Source organism: Camelus ferus, chromosome 22, assembly GCF_009834535.1.
Source record: "Camelus ferus isolate YT-003-E chromosome 22, BCGSAC_Cfer_1.0, whole genome shotgun sequence".
NCBI lineage: Eukaryota > Metazoa > Chordata > Mammalia > Artiodactyla > Camelidae > Camelus > Camelus ferus.
In genome coordinates, this window is record NC_045717.1 from 446,364 (window position 1) to 469,532 (window position 23,169).

The following is a 23,169-nucleotide window of genomic DNA, read 5'->3' on the forward strand; positions in this document are numbered from 1 at the left end:
CCTGATATATAATAGATTATAGATAGATATAGATAGATAGATAGATAGACACATACATACCTATATATCATATCTACATACATACATATATAATAGATATAATAATACATACATAGATAAATAGATACATAGGAAGGCCGGCAAATAGAGAGACATACTAGTCGCCTCCTCCTTCGTAGGAAAAACAGACAGACACGCACATAGACTAGCTTATCCCATCCTGCAATAGATAGTCAGTCATGCAGGCAGTCAGACTGACAGACACAGTACAGGAGGGGAACGTTCTGGGCACGTGGATCGGCGGCTGCGACAGGGGAATAGGGTGCCCCTAGCGAGCCAGAGGACTTTCTCCCTTTTCCCTAGCTGCCTTGCCTGGGGTCGGCCTCCCCTCCCCCAAGTATGCGGGATTCAAACCTTTAAAGTCAGCCTGCTCTTGGGAGCGGGCGTGGTGAGATGAGAGGAAGAGGTCGGCGGCAGAGACAGAGGCTGCACAGCAGCAAAGGGAGATGCCTCGGCGAGTTGGTCATTTCCCTCCCATCTCCCCCTCTCCTGGCCTCGGGGCAGCCTCTGATACCCCAGGATTCAGGGATTTAATTCTCCTTTATAGCAAGGTCCTGGGATGCTGGTGACGTGAGTTCAGGGGAGAGGGATGTCGCGGGGAGCGAACTGAATAGTGTGAGCCCAACAATTTGCTCCAGTCTCCACAACGGCCTGGCCTGGGGGCGGACTCTCCTGCCCCATGTTCACAGTATGCATGTTTCCAGGTGAACCTGCGCCGCGGATTCGGGCCCGGTGAGGTCAGCGGCTGCAGTGAGGAGGAGGGCTGCCCCACTGAGCCCGGGTATTTGCTCAGATCTCCCCCTTGTACGGTTCAAGGGCTGGTCTCTGTTACCCTAGGTACACGAGGTGCACATCTCTGGGTTTTCCGGCTCCCCGGAGGCGGGTGCGGGGTGGTCAGGGGGCGGGGAGGGGCGGGGCGGGGGGCAGCTACAGAGAGGGCAGAAGCAGGAGGCCCGGGTTGCCCCGTCAAGCCGGTGGATTTCCACCCAGTGTCCCCCTCAGCGTGCAATGGGGGCGCCCTCTGCTTCTTCAGAGTATCTATTGCAATCCCTCCAGGTGGGTCGAATACTGGGAGGCTTCCTCCATTACAGAGACAGAGAGACAAATAAATACACAGACAGACACACTAGCCTCTTCCTCCATTTAGAAACAGCCATGTATCCTAACCTCCTCCTCCTCATCCATTATATAGGTCGACAGATACTTACAGTCAAAGAAAGACGGCTTTTATCAGTACTTTTTTTGAAACCCCAAAGAACTGGCAACAGTTTTCCTCAGGTGTGAAGTACCCTAGCTAGTCTGCCTTCTTCTTTCCACTTTTCAATGTTCAGTTTACATTAATGGTTAGAGTTGTTGGGTTTTTTTAACAGGAAAAATGAAGAAAGATATATTTACCCCATTTTCCTCGAAGAAAAATTCTGAAAATTAATTTCAATTTTTAATAAGGGTGAAAAGAAAATTAAATGGATAAAATAAAGTTTGTTCAACAAATGGAGCTGAGACCATTGGACATGCAAAAGGTTGCAGTTGGATGCCTAAATCACACCATACACAAAAATTTACTCAAAATGATTTATGCATCTAAACTTAATAGCCAAATCTATAAAACCCTTAGTAAAATACATAGACGTAAACCTTAATGCATTGGGTTAGGCAGTGACTTCTTACATATGACACTGAAAGCATAACTGACAAAAGAAAAAATAGATATATTTCATCAAAATTAAAAACTCTTGGTTTAAATGATAACATCAAGAATTTAAAAGATACAGCCCACAGAATGAGAGAATATATTTGCAAATTATATAGCTGATAGGGCATTTGTATTCAGAATATATAAAGAACTCTTACAGCAATAAAAGGACAAATAAAAAGGGAAAATGCGCAAAGCATTTTGACAAATATTTCTTTAAAAATAGGTATACAAGTAACCAGTAAGCATATGAAAAGATACTCAAAATCATATCATTAGGGAAATGCAAGCCAAAAATCACATTAAAATGCTACTATACATCTACTAGGATAACAATTATTGTCAGACGTGAAGAAATTTAAAGCCTCATACATTGTAATGTAAATGTACAATAGTGCAGCCAGTTTGGAAAATACTTTGGTAATTCCTCAGTATTCTTTCCTCAATACAGTGAGTGCAATTCCACTACTGGGAATATACCTAAAATAAATTAAAACTTATCAACACAACATTTGTATACTAATGTTCATAGCAGCATTATTGACAGTAGCCAAAATGTGGAAACAAGCCAAAATTCTACTAACTGATAAATATATGACCAAAATATGGCATATCTACACAATAAAGTATTATTCAGCAGTAAAAAAGAATGAAGTATTGATGCATTGTGACAACATGGATGAACCTCAAGAATGTTATGCTAAGTGAAATTAGCCAGTAATAAAAGAACACATATTCAGTACTTCTATTCAAATTTCCAGAATAGGCAAATCTGTATGGGCACAAAATGATTACTGGCAGCTTAGGGCTAGACAAAGACAAGTGGTTGGTAGGGATGGAATATGACTGCTCCTAGGTATAATGTTGCTCTTATATTTACAGTGTTCTTAAGTTAGATTGTAGCAAAATTTGCACAACTCTGAATATGCTGAAATGCACTGAATTGTACACATTGGGGTATGTAAATTACATGTCAATAAAGCTCTTAAATATACAGATGAAATTTTCTTCTCTGGGTTACAGTTCAACAGTTGTTTCTTTGGTTTGTATTTCATTAAAATGTTCTCTTTTTGTTCACTCCCTACTGCAAAAAACATTCTGAAGTGCTGAATTTTTCTAAACCTCCCTTTCAGAAAAATGATTGGGTGATTACTTTATTAAAATTACTTTGTCATTCCATATATATAAATCTTTAAAAATGCTAATTTTGGAGTTTCTATTTATTCATGGTTTATGATTGGAAACTGATCTACCTGGGTTGCATGTAATTTATGAATGACTCATTACTGGTGAACCAAATGTATATTTCATCCTGTTTTAAAACATCTAACAGATGAAAGATACTCTTGAGTGAACTTAAATTTTTATAGTGACTGAGTGGAAATGGGAGAAAGAATAAATTAAATGATGCATCACTAATCATAGTAATTGCTTCAAACATTATACATTCTTCCAAACTCTTCAATTTCAGCATATGTCTTTTTTCTTTCATTATTGACTGAAAACTTTTAGGTCATAACTAAAATTTCTTCTCCCACACCAGAAAAATTTCTCTTATGTCATGATCTTTTCATATAGCTCTTCCTCTGATCTTGGAGGGGAAATTTTTTCTAACTTACACATACACATTTATTATCTGCCCAGTTTCCTTTCAGACAACAATCACTATTTATAGGAACATCATAAAAATGTAAAAATAATTACAATAAGATATAAGTATTAAATGTTCATTAATTAAATTAACTGAAAAACCTGACTATCAGAACTTTTTCAGGTAGCTGTTCACCTGGGTATTTTCTTCTATCTTTATTCAATCAGAAAAATGATCTGTGTTGAAATACACTTGCAGTATTCTTTGAATTCATGTTATGTGTGGCGTTATATAACCTGAAGTGTTTTTGCTATCAAGGTAGTTTTTTGGATTTTTGTTTTTCCCCAAATCAGTGAAGGAACTTGATGTATGTCAGGCATCATGCTGAACTCCTTTCATACAAACTGAATGCATGGTAATTTTTCCAGTTGCTATTTCTTTCTTTCCTTTCTGACAGACTTCTCAGTAGAGTCATTTGAACTCACTGCCTCCAATCTTTCACTTCTCATTCACGAGCCTCCCATTTCACTCTAGCTTTTACCTTTCACACAGACTTTGACATTGCTGACCAGTGATGTTGTTGACATCCTGAAACTTCTGGAACATGTGTAATTTTTTCATAATTCTTTGGCTAGTCTGTGATTTTCACAACCTCCTACTCATTTATTTCATCTATGATTAGAATGGCATCATACTTAGGTCCTCAAACTGTCACATCAGGATAACTCCTGTCAACATGCACTTCCTTGGTAGCTGCTGGGGTGACAGATCACCCCCTCAAGAGTAAAGCACTATTCTCACAGCTGCTTGGAAAGCAGCTGGAAGCGTGCTCTCAGCTGTCAGTCCTCTTTGGAGGGTGCCTATACTAAGAAAGCTGACTAATCCAAGGGCACACTTTCCAGGGCACTCAACATCCAAAGACTGATAAATGTGAGAATACAAAGGCCTGACTATTCATTCAGAACCATCGAAAGTGACAGTCCTGCTTCAGGATTTTCCGTGGGATCAGGAGGATCTTTAACTGGGATGAAATAACAGCTCAGCTTCTCCTCTACCCAGCCTTGTTGCCTTCCACAGGCAATGATCCAAAGAACAACATGACCATCCATCTCCATTAAAGAAGCTCTTTGCTGGGGAACACAACCTGTGTCACTTTCCTCATCTTCAGTGACTTCTGTGCCCAGTCTTTTCTCTGCAGTGTCACCAGAGACGTCCTCGTAAAACAGATCTCACCCTGTGGAAACCCAGATAGTGTCGTTGGTGTATTGATCTCAGCTATGACTTTAGTGCTCGCTCTCAGAATGTACCCTAGAGGTGGCACTAAAATTTGTGTCCACATAATTTACTCTTCTTGTTTTGGAATAAGTTTTAAACTATCTTAACTATCTTACATGTATGTATGTATGTATGTATGTATGTATGTATGTATTTTTAGCATACTGCTAAGACAAAGTAACACATCTTTCAATATCAAGCTCAAGCCATTACAGTGAGGATCCTTCCATGAAATGTTTTCTCTCCTTTTTCCTAAACTTTATGATTATAATTTTATTTTCCATATGTACTTTACTGTTTTCTTTTGTTGGGGGGATGTATGATATTTCAAATACCTTCAAATGGTTTGAGGGATATAAAGACACTTCTGGTTTCTAGACAAAGTGAAGGAGAATAATAGATGTGACAAAACTCATAAAAAATGTATTTAATCATAATAAAAATACTTTTATATATTTTATTTTGAATTGTTTGATCACCAACCAATGATACAGTATTTTGATTTGGGTCAAGTCTATGTAATATTATTTCATTTGAGATAAGTTTCAAATAGTCATTGAGAAACTCTTTAAAATTTGCACCTGGTTTCCTTATTTAAAAAAATCATTGTTTTTTTTTATATATTCTCTAAAATATGAATTTATTAATTGAGACTTCTTAACTACATGTGTCTTTTTAAACTTTAAAATGTAATCCATAGTTTCATTGAAGATACCAGTTTTTCAGTGAGCCACAGGTTCTGAAGTCAGACATCCCAATTTCACATTCTAACATGGGTTTTGTGCAAATCACTTAACTTTAGTAAGTCTCAGCTTTTTTATCTATAAAATGGGATAATAAAAGAACCTGTTTTAAAGATTAAACATGCTAATAACTGCAAGCCTCTGTAAAGAGTATTTAAGCATAGCGACTCTTATCTGTGTTAGCTCCTCTTTCTCCTTTTCTTCTTTCTCTTATTTACTATAATTATTATGTTGGGCAGAGAAGCTCCATTACATAATCAAACTGTCCTATTATCTTTGAGTTAGAACTTGCAAATTTAAATATATACACTAAAAGATCCTATTACCAGTTTGTCAGAGAATGAAAAATGCCTAGTGCCCAAATATATCAAGTATGCGAGCAGACAGATGCCTATGAAATATAATTTCATGGCTCTAGTTCAGGTTATCCATAAAAACACATTAAATTATTTTATTGTTTTCAGAGTAGGAGGGCAATTTGGATCTCAGAACATTACACAAATATTAATGCTGAAGTATCTGTCTTTCTTAAGGGAGAAAATATAACCTGATATTGGCATCCATGTGTTGATTCATCCATTTAGTCTGGGATTGCCTACGATATTCCCCATTTTCCATAATAATAGAATTATCGGGCTTGAGTGGCCAGATCATTTCTAGTGGTGTTTGAAAGATTCTAAACTAAAAAAATCAAGAAGGAAAATGGGATAAATTAATCAATTAAGACCAATTAGGAACAGAATATGCCTCCTTTTTTTTTAAGTGAAATAATGCCATTTATAGCAACATGGATGGACCTAGAGACTGACCATACTAAGTGAAATAAGTTAAAGACAAATATGAGATGATAGCACTTATATGTGGAATCTAAAAAAATGATACAAATGAACTTATTTATAAAACAGAAAGAGACTCACAGACACAGAAAACAGTTTATGGTTACCAAAAGGGAAAGTGGGGGAGGGATAAATTAGGAGTTCGGGATTAGCAGACATCAACCACTATATATGAAATAGATAAACAACAAGGTCCTCATGTAGAGCACAGGGAACTGCACTCAATATCTTGTAATAACCTATAATGCAAAAGAATGTAAATATGTGCGTATAGCTGAATCACTGTGCTGTGCACCAGAAACTAACACAACATTGTAAATCAACCAAACTTCAGTAAAAATAAATAAATACATTTAAACAATTCCCTTAAAAACAAAAGAAAGACCGGGCCTTACGAATATCAGGTAAGTTCTGCTATGGGGAAGGTGGAAGGCAGTTCTGAGGACCCGCTCTCAGCTTTTTAAAAATGAAATCTCTTTTTAAAAAATAAAACCCACTGACTTCTTGGGACAATTAAAGCTTTGGTGAAGCTTTCTTTTAAAATGCCCAAAGGATCAAAGGCCAGGAGGAATCTCTCCTTGAGCAAACAAATCCAAAATGTTCAAATAGGTTCTCAATCACCAAGGCCCTCAGGAGCCGGGCATGTGAGCCAATGCAGGACAGAGAGGGGCAGATGGAGGGCTGGTGCCCCATTAAAGCCCACAGCCCCTCCTCTGCTTCCCCTGACACTCAGGTATGTGAGCCAGCATTTCCAGATCTTCTGATTTTCCAGCAGAAGCAGAAATCTGGACTTCTCCATGAAACCTGCCAACTTTTAAATTAAATGCTGATAACTAATAATAATTTTTTTAAAAAACCCTGTGTTTTAGCCAAAAAAGTAAGAAGTTACTTGGCTGGCCTCTTTCTTCCCCATCCCTGACTCAAGGCCCAGCTCCTGGATGAAGCTCAGCAAATAGGCAGTTTTGTCTCCCTAAGGCCCCCTAAGAGCAGATCCCAGCAGCCCAGCCAGCTGTCCTGGCAAGTTCCTGACCCATCCACCTCGCTTTTCCCTGCCACCCCCTACCCCTGCCAATATCTCTTCAGTCTGGAGAGGACCCCCCAGCCACTCTAACCCTCACAATGGGGCATCTCTTGGGGCACAAGGCTTCCCAAGTGGACCCTTGCTCCTCCTGGGTCTGGGCTGCTGCAGGCAAGCACTGTCATCCCGCCCGCCTGGATCTGCCTGGGCAGAGCTCTGTAGTGGAACACGGTGACATCCATCCAGGCCTAGTTTTAGGGACCTGGGCACAGTGGCCCTAACATCTCTCCTAATCTGGGGAGACTGGTGTTCCTGGCTTGGGAGTGAGACAGGCAAGGAAGTGGGATTTCAGGAGGGAGGTGGAGTGGGTAAATTGAGTGCCCAAGAAAGTGTAAAAAAGGAAAGAGAAGACAGAACGGTTGGGATTGGCCTGAAGTTGCACTTCCCAAGTGCACAGGCCTCAGAATACGGGATTCCAAAAATGTTTTGCACATGACTGTCCTGGGGTTAAACAAATCCAAATTCGGGGAATTCTGTCCTAGACTTCCCTCTTGGAGATTCGCTGTGTACATCTTGCATCCTAAAAGCGTAAAAATTCCTTCTCGATGACTCCGACCACCCTGCAGCCCCTCAGCTGCTCCAGGGCTGAACTCAGTTTCGGATGGGCGGGAGCCCCAGGCTGCTGAAACCCGTGCCAGGACTGGCTCCGCTGCCCAGCGTCCTCTGCAGGTGGCAATTAAAGATCTCCTCCGCCCGCCGCAGGTACTTGGTAATTTTCAGCTTTACAGCCTCGCGTCTCTCCTTGTTGGGATGGACGTGCACGCCTCGGAGCAGAACGTCCACGCAGTTCTGGCAGTGATTGAAAGCTGCCTCGTATCCCTGACCGACATCGCGTCCAGGGCCAGCCGGATCTGCGTGGCTGCGTCCACCAGGTAGTCGCGCTTGGTCACATCAGGGCCCCCCGGAGCCACCTGGCTGTGAATCTGTTCCAGGTACACTCGGACCTGGCAAAGTGCTTCTGAGCAGGGCTGGGCTCCAGGCAAGGGCCAGGGCCAGGGCCAGGGCCGGGGTAACCCTCGCAGGCTACCAGGCTCATGGCTGCCCTGCGGCTGGGACCTGCCCGAGCCAGCAGTTTGGTCCGCGTGGCCAGACCTAGCCCTGCCGCCACCGCCCCTTCGCCCCTGTGGGGGACGTCGCGCTGCCTGCGGCTGCTCTCAGCCCTCCAGCCCCAAAATATGCCTCTTGAAACTAGAAATAAGCAGTGGAGAAAGCTATTAACATGGCAAATGAAATTATCTTAGGTAAATATTATCAGATTCCATGTAAACACTAGCCTGTAATGTCAAAGGGAGGAAATCAGTGGTCTCCTGTTGCTCCCTAACTTCAATACACGATTCTCTGATACATTTTCAAAAGCACAGAATACTGCTTCTGAAATAAATATTCCCGGTGAAAACTGTGAAAGTTGAATTATTTCTATGGTATTATCTATAGATTTATATAAACAACTCATCAGGATATTATTATAAAGTTAAGATCAAGAAAAAACTACAATAAAATTGTAAATGATTTTAGCTTGTTTGAATTAATGCAAAAATATTGCAGAGCAAGGATAACTTATTTAATAGCAAACATTGGAATGAAATAAGATATGGTAAGGTGTATTAGTACCTCAAATTTAAACTTTCAGAAATTGTGGGTTTTATCAGACACTGACCACAGATTTCACATTCTACCTCTGATGATACATACATTATATCTTTTCCCCTTGGACTAAAAGAACATTTAGTCTATTATGATGCTTTTTATCATATTTTCTGTTATTAATACTTTAATTTTCTTCTGACCTTTAGCTACTAAAATGGATATTAATTATAACTAATCATACCCCATGAACCAGATGGGCTCTTGTTGCAGCAGTGTATCAAAGCTCAGTGTTACAGCTCAGTTGTGACAGCAACCTAGATCCGGGCAAGAGACCAAGCAGCACTCAGAGAGTTGGAGAACTCAGGTTTATTACACTGGTGGGCGCAGAGAACTTAACACTTCAAGCTCTGGACCCCATCTGTAGGTTTACACATACTTTTATAGGCTGCCAGTCTACACTTTGCAACATCATATGCAAATAAGGTGTAACAAAGTTGACTACTTAGGAAGAGCTTTGTAGAAATGGACCAGCCAGGAGTGAGCTCCATGCAAATAAGGTACTACAAATGGACCAATCAGGAGTTAGCTTAGGGAACCAACAGAATCTTAGGGGTAAGTTCCACTTTCCTAGAAGCCATTTCAGAGACAAAAAGCAAGATAATGCCACTGGGCCAGGGAAAACAGATTGTGATGGCCGGAGACTAGTGGCCTTGCCTGGGGGTCCTGCCAGTCTTTTTCACGGAGCTTCCCACCTCACTCTAAACATAAAGCCTTTTGGCACAATTCCTATGCCTTTGAATAATCCAAAGACTTGATAAAGCTCATTCTCTCCAGATGGTTTTGCAGGGCTTTTGAATACATTTTAATAATTGGTTTTTAGTTTGTGTTATTCCTTTTCTCTTTAAATGTCATCTACTTTTACATCAATCATCCCATTAGCTTAATTGTCTTTCATACTCGGTAGCTTGCACTGTGAATAAACTAAACTTTGGATTTACATAGAACTGGCCTTTACCACTTAACAGCTGTGTGATCCTGGGAAATTTAGCCAGGTCTTTCTGAGACTCAGTTTCCTACCCTGTAAATTAAGACGGATAATACTTAGCTTAGAAAATTCTTGTGAGGATTAGAAAAACATGTATAGCTTCTAAGAAATTAGAAAAATGACTATTACTTAATCTTCTAAAATTTTATCATTTATGCCTATCTGCCTTTAAATTTGCCTCTTAAATCTTTAAACTTATTCGAGCTCTAGAATATTTGCAAAATCTATAGAAATATCAGTTTATATTCCTCTGAATAATATTGAGCCATTTTACATGTATACAGTATTATAGTTCAAGGTAATAAACTGGATGTTTATGTAATTTTCACAGTATCCTAGTGATTACATAAATATGTGAATAAAGATATTTTCCATTATAAATTTAAGATGATGTATTGTACTAGATTTAGAAATGTCCACATGCTGGTTATTCCTTTCCCCTACTCAAATGTCTTTGCATCTCTCCTGGCACCACATTTGTCTTGAGAGACTGGCCATAGACTGCATCACCAGCCCTTGCCCTCTAGCCAAACTGCTTCAGTTTGTGTTTGGCCAATGCAAGACACAGTAGGACATAAAAGTTCAACAGAAGAGAGAGGTCATTGTAATCATTGCCCTTAGCATGTTCCATACTGGGAGCTGGCCTTGGCTACAGAAGTCCTCTTCCTTTCTGAGAAGAAGCTCTGTTTGCACAACAGTAATCTCCCTATATTTCCTGTATAACAGCAGCCTACTGCCCTACCAACTCTCTGCTGAGAACAGTTTTCCAACAGTGGTATGGAGAATTGGAGTTTGCTGAGTACCGTGATCCACTGAATTGAGGAGGAAGATTTCAGAGTCCAGGGCAAATAGAGCAACTTGTTTGTGGAATAGATCATGGAGAAGATAGAGCTTGTGCAGGAGAAGGGTGCCCAGAAGTCCAAGTGCATATTCACTATAAATGGATGGTTCAGGACAGTGCTATAGATACACAGAGCAAGATCATGCAAGGACTGTGCACTGGAATAGAGAATGCAGAGGTTGAACACATCAGGGAAGGGATTATTAGCAGATCATTAGAGTGCTGGTCTTCCGAGAGTAGCAAGGTCTAATTAACCGATTGTTACCATCGCTAATGTGCAGCTGAGGCACCTGGAGCCTCGGCAGTATGAATCCACAATGCAGAATGGCATCTACTCTAGACCGTCCTCAATAAAGCCTAAAGGTAAACTTTGACAAGATCTACAGGGACACAAAGTTTGGAGACTGGGTCCTGACAAATTATAGGGCTTGGCAAACACTTAGGGTTTTCCATAGATCACTAATTATAAAAAGTATAAAGTACAAAATCCAAACTGTCAGGGTGATAAGAAATTAATTCACATCTCTTCTGAGTCAAGAATGAGCAGTCTTCAGAAGAGAGTAACATATTCCAGTCTCTAGAACATATTACTCCCAGAGTCTATTCATCAATCAAATTTACTGGAAATTCAAACAAGTGAGGAAATGCAATCCATAGTCAAAGAAGAGGAAGAGGAAAATGAATAAAGGGAGTAGGAGAGGAGGAAGAAAGCAGAACTTAACCCCAACTAGCTCAGCATTGCACTTGGCAGAAATGATTCTAAAGCAACTATTTTTAAAGCTGCTTAAAAGCTTTTATTGAAGCTTTTATTTAATTTAAAAGCTTCTAAAGCTATTCTAAAGTATTAAGAGAAAATAAATGGTCTTAATGAGTGAATGAACAGATAGAGAATCTTAGTAGAGAAAAGTAAACTAAAGAAAAATCAAACATAATTCTAGAACCTACTGAGTGGACATGAGATTATATACAAAAAAAAAGAAAAAGAAAAATACTAAACATGAAGACATGTAATACAAATTACCTACTTTGAAGATCATAGAAGAAAAAATGAAACAAAATGAGCAGAACTTCAAGTATCTGTTGGGCCAAGGTCAAATGGTTTAAAATAAGTAATTGGAGATTTGGAGGGAAAGGTAGTGCACTTGAGATGGAAAAATATAGGTGAAATAAGAGCACAGACCTCCCGCATTTGATATAAAGCACAAGTTGACAGAGCTTAGAAGCTCGACAAGATAAACAAAAAGATGACCACAGCTAGGTAGGCCTTCATACTTTATAAAATCCAGAGGTGTCTTACAGTCCTCCAGACATGAGCTGCCTGTCCTGTTTATGGCCTGAACACTTCTATTTTTTAAAAAAAAAATCCTTGCAAGAAAGGACTGAGCTGGAAAGAGCAGAAAAAATATTTCTATATCAGTAAAGTAACTGAAAGACTTTCATGGTTGTATTTTCCAACTCATCTTCCTTTTGACATTTATTTTTCTTCACAGCAGCAACAATAATATGATTTTCCTTTCTTTCCTTCCCATCTTATTGTTACCCTACACATCCCAACCTAGTGCTAATCATAGCTGTTCTGGTTATTATCTCCTTCCACACCTCCCTGGTTCTTCCTTTTAAGCCAGGAGTTTGCTTAGAAGGAAGAGTACATTGAAAGGCAAAAAAAAAAAAAAAAAAAGGGTGAAAATCAGGCTTTTTGTGATTCCAAGGAGCGGTCATAGCTCTTAGCACATCAGCAAACAAATCACAAGGACTTCTGAATTCCCTTGCAGGCTTTCTTTCTTGTATGGCTTGGAAGGCAAGCGTGTGAGTGACAGCTAGAATGACATTACCATTTGAGGGACACAGTCCTGCAGGTGACATAGTGCAGAGAAATAAAGGGAGGTGAAAGCTAGGTTGTCTTGAGTTGGTTTTCACACCACTGAAGGTATATTTTAGTTTAAGTGTAGTGACAGCCCAGCTCCAACCTGCTGACAGGTGGCTGCTAGCAAGAAAAGATATTTGAGTCTTACTGTCAAGGTACAAGCTTTCATGTTAACCAAAGAACATTTTTTAAAAAGAGTATTTCAAAGAATGATGAAAACAGAGAGAAATATATTTAGCACATACATTGTGCAAAGACTATCTGCAAGCCCAAAGCAGGGCCCCACTTGGCAAAGGGCAGGTAACTGAATTCCCCAGGGGCGAACGCCTCCGAGAATGATGTAAACCCTTACGGAGGAGGGCTGGTGCCGGGCTTGGGCACTGTGTGGCTAGCAGAGCTCACTGCAGAGTCACCAGAGAAGTACCATTGAGAGAGACAGTCACCTTTGTTTTCTAACCAGAAAATTAGAAAATAAAGTGAGTAAGTTTAATACACTCTGAGCATTACGTGCATGTGGCATACGGCTGCTGTCTACTCACTAGAACCTTGGATTCTCATTAATGAGACTGAAGGCCATTATCAATTGATACGTGTGGCTGGTGCTCTTCTAAAGGGCTCACCAGGCATGACCCTTACCTAGAGTTTTCATCATACCACTTTGAGGTTCCTGCTGTTGTTATCCTCATGTTACAGAAAAGACGTACAAGCTCAGGGAGTTGTTGATATAATTTCTCAATATCATACAGCTTTAACAGGTCTCAAACACAGACAAAATGAACCATGGCCCTTGCTCTCAGACATTTAGTGTAGCTTCCTATATGTGCTGTGAATTCATTCTGAATGCTAAGTTGCCTCTCTACCAGGACACACAGCTTTGGGAAGCAAGGATGAGGCTGAAAACAGATACCTTGATGTCAGGAAAAACAAAATCGACACTGGAAATCAAGGGGGCAGGTGTCTGTGGCTGGATGAACACCCATATTGTCCCCATATTCAGTTAAAAAGATTTGAGCTTCTGAATCACTGAATCACTGACCCCAAAAGGGTTAGTGGCAGAATGTGCAAGGCCTCGAGGTGACTTGGCGCTTTGCCTTACTGCTTGTTTTTGCTTTGTTTTTGGTGTTTTATGTGTGTGTGTGTGTGTTTCAGATTTATTAGAATCTGCCCTCTTAAATTTTAGGCTTACATAGAGCATACAGAGTTTTCTATGAATTAAATTGCATTCTAATGAGTCTATGAAGTGCATTCATTTAAGGACCCTTAAACAATATGCAACAGACTCCATATAATTCTGCCTCCTTCAAATAAATACTTGTCTGTATAAGTGTAAAATATATTTATTAAGTTCAGAGCCTAAATAATATGGCTATTTGAGTTAACATATAGGAAGGCAAGCTGGAATGGTAGTCATGAAAGAATCAGAGAGAGCAGAGGAGGGCCAGCCTGCGCTAGTCCCCCTAAAAGAGAGTAATTATCACATTACCAAAAAGGGGGCTCCTCTAAACCTCACAATTAAAAATTTTTGTCTAGAGTAAACAGGACGCCTTGCTGACCTCTGAGAATTAACGACTCTTCATCTTCCGTCATTGGTTTTGTGTACTCCATTAGCACTCACATTGACCAACGGTTATGCCAAAGGGACGTATAAACCACCCCTTCTAAGGTTAGTAATTGGAAAATACTAGACTGTAAGGAGATTTTTCTCCCTGTGTGGGATTGTTATAAAATTTGTATCTTACAGCAAAAGAATTGCTAGTTCATGAAATTTTATCATCACTTTTGAAGCTGGAGAAAGTACAAGAAATGGCATAGATGCTTCATGCACTAGCAGTGGTATCTAAGCCATGTGTCTCAAGAATATCTTAGAGGCATATACAAAGAAAGAAAGGTTTACATGCCTACATCAAACTGATATTCTGAGGGATAATCTGTTTTATAAACATGTACATGTTGCTGTATGCCCTTAAATCGATATTATTTACCTCGCAGAAGATAATAGAGAAAAGAGAGTATCTGCTTTGCAGAGGCAGCCTACAGGATGGGTCAGCGCAGATGACGGCGCATGGTAGAAAGCCTACAGGTAATTCCTCTCACCCCGTATACTCCTGCCAGTCCTGCATTCCGGAAGTGAAGTCTGTTCTCTCCCTCTTGATCAGGGTAAGCAGTATGAATTGCTTTCTTTTTTTTTTTAACAGACTGCAACTAAAGTAAGTCTGTTCCAGTTCTCATCCTAGCCCTTAATAGGCCTCACAGTTTCCAATTTCAGCGTTGGAGCCCCGGGCCATCATGTAGAAATCTAACTCCTCGCCGAAGAGACATGGCCTTTGCAGCCACCCCAGGAGAGGTCCAGGGCCTGTGTATAAAACCACTTTGAATGTTGCAGTTCTAGCCGGGGTCCTGGGTATGAATAGCTCAGACAACGTCATATGGAAAAGAACCGGCAAGCGGAGCCCAGACAGCCCAGAAAATGATGAGAGCCATACATCATTACTGCGTTGAGCCACTGAGTTTGGGGTATAACTTCTTTTCTGGGATTAGATAACTGGAACATACAGGAAGCTAAGAGACAATAACTGAACCTAGAGACTTAACTTCAAACTCTCCTTAGGGGTTTCAGGTTCTAAAATGAAGAGATTTCTCCAAAGCAACATGGTAAGATCTGTTACTATAAGTTAAGAAGAACATTATTTAGAGAGGGAATAATACATGTTCAAATAAACTGAAGCAAAGTCACTTAAATTAATTGAGAAATGGCATCCAATTGCATGCCAAGTATTAGTTGCTTTCGTAATGTCACTTGAATACAATCCCTTCTTTTCAACCTCACACACAGGGCAAAGAGCAGACCCTTCAGGCTTCCCTTAAGGATAGCCAAGGAGCTCCTGCTCTCCCGCCTCTGTTTAGCTCTTCTCCGATTTATTTCTAATTCCTAATGTGCTGCTTTCCAAAATATAGATAAATTCATGACACTTAATATTCTTCAGTGACTTTTCATTACCTTAGGAACAAAGTCCATGCATGTCCAAGGAGTGGCTTTCCAGCCCTCTGGGCTCTGACTCCGGTTCTTGTACGCCCTCAATTCGTGCCACTCTCTCCTCAACGCCAGACTCCAGGCGTGTAAGGTTCTGCGCCTCTGCATCTGCTGCTCCTTCTCTCTGAATTTTTCTTTTCCCCTTTAGGTCTAATATCTATGTACTAAAGATATACCCTTTATCTGACACTGCCCTGCACTCAAGTCTGAGACATTTACCCTGCCTTTAAACTACCACAGCACTCGGCATGTGTACCCATCCCGGTGCTTAGCATATCCCATTCCTGTGCTTCCTAACTCCTGGGGGAGAGCTTTTAGATCTATTCCAGCTCCCAGCTTAGAGCCAAGAATGCTACCAAAAATAGTTCTTGTTGGATGAGCACGTGAATAATAGATGAAGTGGATAATGCTTGTGGCAATACTTTACAAAGTTAAAGGTACTTTGTAAATATTATTTCGATGATTTCTCTATAATGGATTATAAAGTTAGTTCCTATTAAAAGTGAGTGAAATGCAAGAAAGTTAAATACATACATCTCAGATTACAGTGGAAGTGGTTACATCTACATACAACAGAAGTAGGCTTGAGGGTTGCCTGTAAAATAAAAATAAAAATAAAATATATTTATCTTATATATATTTGCCTCTAAAATGAGTATAAAATAATTTTACACTGTTTTTTAAAGAAACTGGGAGATAATGAAAAGAAAAATGTTAGGACTGGGAAGTGATCTTTTACCTTATGTTGCATCTGCCAAAAAATTAAACTGTTTACAACTTGATCATGGTAGTTTTAAAAATGATTGGGACAAATAGAGATAGAGTAAAAATAAATTAGATATATTGAAATAATAAGAAGCAAGTATTTAAAGTAAGCAATATTTCACTTAGTCACAGAATTGAATTTACCATCAGAAATAGAAAACATTGAGATGCAATTGCTGAGTGTTTCTTAAACACCAGGCATTGTACTAAGTGCTTTGTAGGAATTTTCTAGTTTAGTTCTTAGAAAATCTTAGGAGGTAAGAACTAGCATCTTCTCTTTAAATGTGGAAATTTGGTGTGGAAATGTGGAATTTGCAGATTTCATTAAGGTAAAGATCTCAAGATGAGATCATACTGCATTAGGATGGGCCCTAAATCCAAAGTTAGGCATCCTTATAAGAGACAGAAAAGAAGAAAACCCACAGAGGCACAAGGGAGAAGGCCAGGCAAAGACGGAGGCAGAGATTGGAGCCATGCTCTCACAGAGCAACAGCTGGCATCACCAGAAGCTGGCAGAGGGGAGGAAGTGTCTCCCCTAGAGACCAGAAGGAGCACAGCCCTGCCAATGCCTCAATTTCAAGCTTCTGGTCTCCAGAACTTTGAGAGAATAAATGTCTGTTGTTTTAAGCCACCGTGTGTGGCCGTTTGTTACCACAGACCTAGGAAACTAACAGAACACCTATTTCCCATTCCCTCCATCAGTCAAGGGCGGTGCTATGCCTCGGGCAGAGCAGCAGGTAACTTCCTTAGTTGCTTAGATTCAGTAGCTAGTGAAGGCTCTCCTGAGGAGGTGACATTTAAGATTATACCAGGAGTATGTCAAACAGGAGGGAACAGAAAATAAGACAGCTAGAAGGAACAGGCAACGCAGAGCCTTGAAAGAACTTGGTATTTGCAAGACAGAAAGGAGACCAGTATGGCTGAAGCGCAGTGGGTGGTGGAGCACAGGAATCGGGTAGTTTGTGGGGCAGTTGAAAACCAGCCAGATCGTACGGGTCTCTGCACAACTTCTCAAGGAATTTGGGTTGCATGCCCAGTTCAGTGGAAAGCCATCCAATGATTTCATATTTAGGGTGGAAGGGTAAGGGAGACACAGGCAGGATCCATGATCTCAATTTGTATCTTAAACAGGTGAAATTCAACCCTATGGACAAGGAACTGGAAGTCAAAAGCGTGGAAGGAGGGGGACGAGGAAATAGGCTTTTGCAGTTGTCAAGGAGGCGTAACTGGACTCTGAGTAGTGGCCATGGTGTTGGAGACATGTCTCTGAGGAATTTTGTGGAGGTGCTACTCGACTTGCCGATAGACGTGAAGGAAGGAAGTGAAACATCAGCTCTGCAATAATACACCAGAGGCCATGGTGGAGCACAAAAGCGAGCGACTCGGAGTGGAGACAATTAAGAAATGTTCCTTAGAGGAAGAGATTCTTGTATATATGAATAATAGCAGCCTGCTCCTATTTTTTTTTTAACTGTGGGAAACAAGAGGCTGTAGGGAGAAGTACAGATAAAGGATTTTTGTACCAAATGTTCTTCTAACAAGACCAAGTTGCAGTTGAGCTGTTTATATCCCTTTGACTATAAAGAGCCGTAATTATACGCAACACTGAAATGCTAAGTGATTCAATCGCCTCAAATTTGTTAAGTTCCCATTCTTTCACTGTGTGCCTGTTTTACGTCCATCCTCTGCATCAAGACATTTTTAGATTTGTTTTAAACCTGGAATTGTTTTATTCAAAGTGAGCACATTCAAAACTATTTCTCCTTGATTCCTGGAAACATTTTTGCTCTTCTCAGCAGTTCTGCACGATGACCTTCTAAGGGTCCTGTTAAGCGAACTCTCTCTTTAGACAAGGTTTCATATCAGTTTTTCGCACTTACTAGAGGGGGCATTTTTTCCTCCAAATCATCTAATGGTCCTCTCTATGAATAGTATTCTGTGATTTTGAGTCTTAAGCTATTCTATTTTTAAAAAGTCACTGGCTGGAGTATTTTTTTTTTAAAGAATTACTTCATTTTTAAAAAGATACTGCATATTTGCTGCTTGTCTCAGTGACCTGCTTTGCTTTTCCAAGCTCTTCACTACCTTATTTCCTTATCTCCTAGCCGTCTCACATTGTCTGCTTGCCTTTTAGGAAAACATTCTAGTTTGTTGTTATCTATAATAAAGGAATACAAAGTTATAAATGCCCATAGGTGGTGGTTTGCCCAGATGTGAATCGCCTACTGAAATCAGTGAAAGACCACTGAGTATGTATGAAAGGGGACTCCAGGTAGAGTCAGACCACACCGTGTCAGAGAGAGAGTCTGCGTGACTGCCGCCACGTACACAGCGCTCTCATCTCTGGAGCAGAAGATGACTACAGGAAGGCCCTTTTCACACTCAGTCTGCTTAGTTTTACACTCCTGAGTTTGAATGCCTGAATGAAGAATCTCTGAAAAAAAATTGTGACTTAGAGGAAAGACAGAGGTTTTGGAAGAATTCATTTACTCTATCTAGAGGAATATCCTTGAAATTTAAAGGAAGAATGCCTGAGGCTTTAAGAGAAAGGACAAATTATAGAATTATTTTCTGGAAAAAGAAGTATAGATTAAGAATGGAACTGAATTATGAAGGGCTTATATAAATTAATGAATGATATAAGATGATCCTGCTAACCACTGATGTTTTTTAAAAATCCCTTATTTTGAAGAGAGCAGGGGCTAATTTTCCTTTGTCAGTGAGCATCTTAAAGGTAACATAGCACAGGAAAATCTTAATATTCCCCATTTACTCCCCAATCCTGAATATGTGTCTTCTCAAGTCCTTTTTATCTTATATATGTCAGAACTGTTCTCAGAGTTCCACAAGGCAAGAAACTTAACAAATCTCATGAAATATGAGATTAGATTAAAAAAGCAGTATTTCAAAATTAATTAGTACATCAAGTTATATGTCATATGGTTTTAAATATGTATGTAATGCACAGCAAATATTATATTGTTTGATAATTTAACAATTCATCTACATTTTAAAAAGTGTGAGTATATATGAATAGATTCATATCTCAAAAAATACATGTACAAGAGACTTCCAACTTTGAAGAAAAAGCCAGATAGATTAGAGCAATTCTCATTTTCTTAATTCTCCTCCAAGATTTCTTGAGAGAAAGTAGGCACTCAGTAAGAATTTAATGAATGAATAAAATAGCTGAGTGCTTGACCCAACAAATAAACTATATATGACACTTATGCTCACTCAGAATACAACAAGTATCAAAAAAGTGAAATGAAAGTCTATGTAAATCATTTATGTAAAGAGTACGAAGTTTGACTCACTGATAGCGCACTATATAATGCAGAATACTTCTAAGTCTAAATCACATCTTGTGAAGGAATAGTTAGTAACACCCGCAGTAGAGTTACCTACGTGACGCTGTTGTCTATTTCTGTGAGCACTCCGAAACGCAACCGAAGGAATTACCTATATGTTCCTTGAAGTAGTCTACAGGGTCTACAACATAAGAATGATTTTTGGAATAAAATGTGAGTTGTAAAGTTGGCTCTACAGCTAGTTTTTTAAAGATATTATTAATAAATAGGCAAATATGACCCTAAGTGAAATATATATAAAAAACAAACTGCTTCAAACTCCTGGAAATGAATATATAGATTTATATCTATATATATTTGCATATTTATGTACATGTCTGTATATTCTTACGTGTGTAAATGCACATGAAGATGTCTCCATGGAAGCACACTAAAAACAAAAAGGCAAAAGCTGTGCTGTATTTGCATCAGTGCCCAAAGCAATCTATTAGGGCAGCTTACGTCATTTACGTATTACTAGAAGTTATTAACAGCACATGTGGTTTCTTTAATAATGCCTAATGCAGGTCATGTGTCAAATCTTGTAATAAACACTTACTTCACATACTACTACTTAGCTCTTTCAAAATTTATGTGAGATAATTACATTTTTCACCCTTGTTTCCAGGTGCAGAAACTGAAGCTTAGAAAATTAAGTCATTTTCCCCTGATCATATTAAGTGGTAGAACTGGACATTGAGTGCAGACATGCTCAAGACCGTGGCTGTTCAATATGGTATCCAGGAGCCACTTGTCTTTATTCAACACTTGACATGTGACTAGTATGAAAGAGGAAATAAATGTTTACCTTTAATTTGGATCACATCAATTTAAGTTTAAAAACCAAGAACTGTAAAATTTTTTTTTATTAACCACAACTTTGTTGCATTGGTAGGACCATACTTTTAACATTGACTGCTTTTTGTTTTCTTACTGGAGTTCACAAATCAAGCGCCTGAGTTGTTCTAGTGCTTCACACAAACGCATCATCAATCTAGTAAATGTCACTGGATGGGCAGTTTGTGTGATGATTTAAGTACCAATGTAATACTTTACTGTGTATATTTGAAAAGTATATGAAGACAGTGTGAATTATAGTGATGCCTATGTAATTATAAATGGTAATTGAGATACTTATTAGTTATAATAGAATGAAATTAGTTTTCTAGCTTAAAGTAAGTGTGAGCAAATTTTGAAAATTTAAAACAAAGACTACTTATGCAAAATCAAGTAGAAATGCAAAAGCTAGTATTGCAGACAGAATAGGTGGGGGGAAGAAAAGAGGACTGGAGACAAAGAGTGTATGTAAGACTGACAATTCTTAAGTTTCAAGTTGTGGCCATTCTGAGTAGCATGGTGAAATCCTGGTCAGCCTGTGCCGTCAGCTGCATCTCGCCCTGGACGTGAATCATCCGTTTTCCAGCACATCCTCGCTGCATACTCGAACCTCAGTCACAGTAGCCTTCACTCCAGTGTGGGACTCCAGTCTGCAGTAAGTCAGGGTGGAGCGTTTGCTGGGCTAAGGCTGTGGTGCCTGCTGGGGTGGCCACAGGATACCAGTAGGCCAGCTGTGCAGTTTCAATCTGCCTCCCCCGCCCCATTCCTGCAGTGAGCAGGCATGCGTGTATGTTCCTTACGAGCGGAGTCCTGGCTTCCCACAGCCCGCCTGTTCTTCCCACCAGCCCTCCAATCAGCCGCTGGGGGGTGAGTGTCACATCCTCCTACTCTGCCATCTTGATCTCCTTCCCAGCTTAAGTGTTTTTAAATGAACACTCAATGTTAGTTCCCTTCTTCCTCATATAGAGCAGAGATCAAGGCATTTTTGTAACCTTCCTTTAACTTTGCCAGTGCTGGCAGAGGCAGAGCGGAGCATCACCTTTGGAGTCAGATGATGTGTTAGTGTGTGATTTGGATGGATTACTTATCCTTCCTAAGAATCAGTTTCCCATCTGTAAAGTGAAATATTGCATACATAGTGCTATTGTAAAAATTAAATCATCTGCATAGCTTACACATTAAATTGCCCATTATTATTTTATTATTATTATTTTTCTATTAGTATTACAAAGGACATTAGGCACTGGTGTAGCTTTCCAGCCCCACTGGCCCCCATGAGTCAAGGAAATCAGGCTGGTGTTCTAAATATCTCACTAGTCCTAGTATGCATCTGATAATTTTTTTTCTTAATCCATACTTAGGCAATTTCCCTCCAAAACAACTATGACCATCCCACATTTCCCAGTCCTATCTATTCTTTAAAGTCTTAAAAAATAGTATCTACCCCACTCAAAACACATGTGCACACACATGCGCACAGCCACACAGACACATACACAAGGTTTTTTCTAGGTAATATTCTCTAACTGCTGTAGCCCACACTCATTTCTCCTTCCTCTATACACTAGTTGTATAGTATTACCCAAGCGGGATGTACTTACACGTTTATTATTTCACCTATCTTTGTTCTGTTCCCCAAGTCCAGGCTGAAGCACTTTAAAGTGAGGGAAGTATTTTTCAAGTCTCCATAATATCACCCACTGGGCTTAGCTGGGTACAGAGGGAGCCCTCCACACAGGCTGTGCTTAATTAATTCATTTTGATAATATGTCATACACTGATATAATCTGAATTCTTCTCCCAGTTTGAATTCATCAAATGGCTAACACTTCTAGATTCTAGGACCCACATGAACTCAGAGTTTTTCTCTGTGTAACAGTGTGTATCTGTTTCATCTGATATCCACTTTAGAAAACATTTTGACAGTTCCCCAGTGTGAAGAAAAAGGATTTTTGTTTAATTAATGAGGCTTTTCTCGGGTCCAGATTTTACTTTTTTAATGCACTTTCAGCTGTCAGGAAGATATTATTAATGTGCCTTAGCTGTTGACTAACGCTTCATTATTCTCTTTCTGGAATAGATCACATTTGTAATGTAGCTCAGTCCTTGACTTTCTTAGTAGGAAATCCTTTAGCTTAGTAATATATCAATAATACTGTGTTTATTTTCTACTTCCCCTTGTCTTATTTTAAATGGGAGTTTTGCAGTGGGTTGCACTTAAAGAAATACATTAGGTAAGCTTGCACCTGTCTACAGGCACAGGCAGGGTGAGCTGTATGGTTAATTAAATGTAGCCACACCACTCCCTTCACCAAAGCTTGAGAGTGTGTGTGTGTGTGTGTGTGTGAGTGTGTGTATGTATGTGTATACACACATACATATATATTTATATCTGTAGTGTGTGTATTTTTTTCATTTGGTGAACCCAGATATGCTGAGGTTATTAGTTAAAGCAATTTTCATTAAATTAATCAAGAAACTAATAACCTGGTTATTTGATGTGCCAGTATTTAGTATAAACACAGATACCAATGTAAAAAGAATGCTCAAATGGTTTGGAGGAAAATAAATAT

The 23,169-nt window shown here is 39.5% G+C and overlaps 1 long non-coding RNA gene and 1 pseudogene across 1 annotated transcript; one reads left to right on the forward strand and one right to left on the reverse strand.

Annotated features, from left to right (window-relative positions):
- Window positions 1-7,796: 7,796 nt before the first annotated feature.
- Window positions 7,797-8,312, reverse strand: LOC102515050 (annotated as a pseudogene).
- Window positions 8,313-12,195: 3,883 nt separating this feature from the next.
- Window positions 12,196-18,012, forward strand: LOC116658943. The gene is made up of 2 exons (XR_004314162.1): window positions 12,196-14,770; window positions 17,541-18,012. It is a non-coding gene; the product is annotated as an uncharacterized LOC116658943 (long non-coding RNA).
- Window positions 18,013-23,169: the final 5,157 nt, after the last annotated feature.